General features: G+C 28.2%; 1 non-coding gene across 1 annotated transcript; it reads right to left on the bottom strand.

The window, feature by feature from the left end:
• Positions 1-72: 72 nt before the first annotated feature.
• Trnae-uuc (transfer RNA glutamic acid (anticodon UUC)) lies at positions 73-144 on the bottom strand. Its single transcript has one exon. It is a non-coding gene; the product is annotated as a tRNA-Glu (tRNA).
• Between the last annotated feature and the right edge of the window lie 267 nt (positions 145-411).

Raw genomic sequence — 411 nt, 5'->3', positions numbered from 1 at the left:
TATACACGAAGGAAATATGTTTTACGGAAAAATTGAGGTTTTTTTCGCTGAATTGAATCAAGAAAAAATAAATTCCGGTACCGGGAATCGAACCCGAGCCTCCTGGGTGAAAGCCAGGTATCCTAGCCACTAGACCATACCGGATTTCTTGAAAGAACTTTGATTATATACGAAGGAAATCGTCTTCTTTCCTTTCCTTATTTTCAATAATAATCTATATTATATTAATTAACATTTAAACTGATTAAAAAAAGCAAGTATTGTTTAAAAATAAGTTTTAGTGTCTTGATTACAGAAGACAGTGTATAAAATAAGAGATTGAATTTTAATGAAGTTAAATCTTCGAATATAGATTTGTTTATTTTTATTTAATTATTTCTGCAATTATTATTGTTACAGAATAACAATGAT

Source organism: Augochlora pura, unplaced genomic scaffold, assembly GCF_028453695.1.
Source record: "Augochlora pura isolate Apur16 unplaced genomic scaffold, APUR_v2.2.1 APUR_unplaced_6626, whole genome shotgun sequence".
Classification (NCBI taxonomy): domain Eukaryota; kingdom Metazoa; phylum Arthropoda; class Insecta; order Hymenoptera; family Halictidae; genus Augochlora; species Augochlora pura.
The sequence above is the reverse complement of the archived record's forward strand: the minus strand, read 5'-3'. Positions and strand labels throughout refer to the sequence as shown.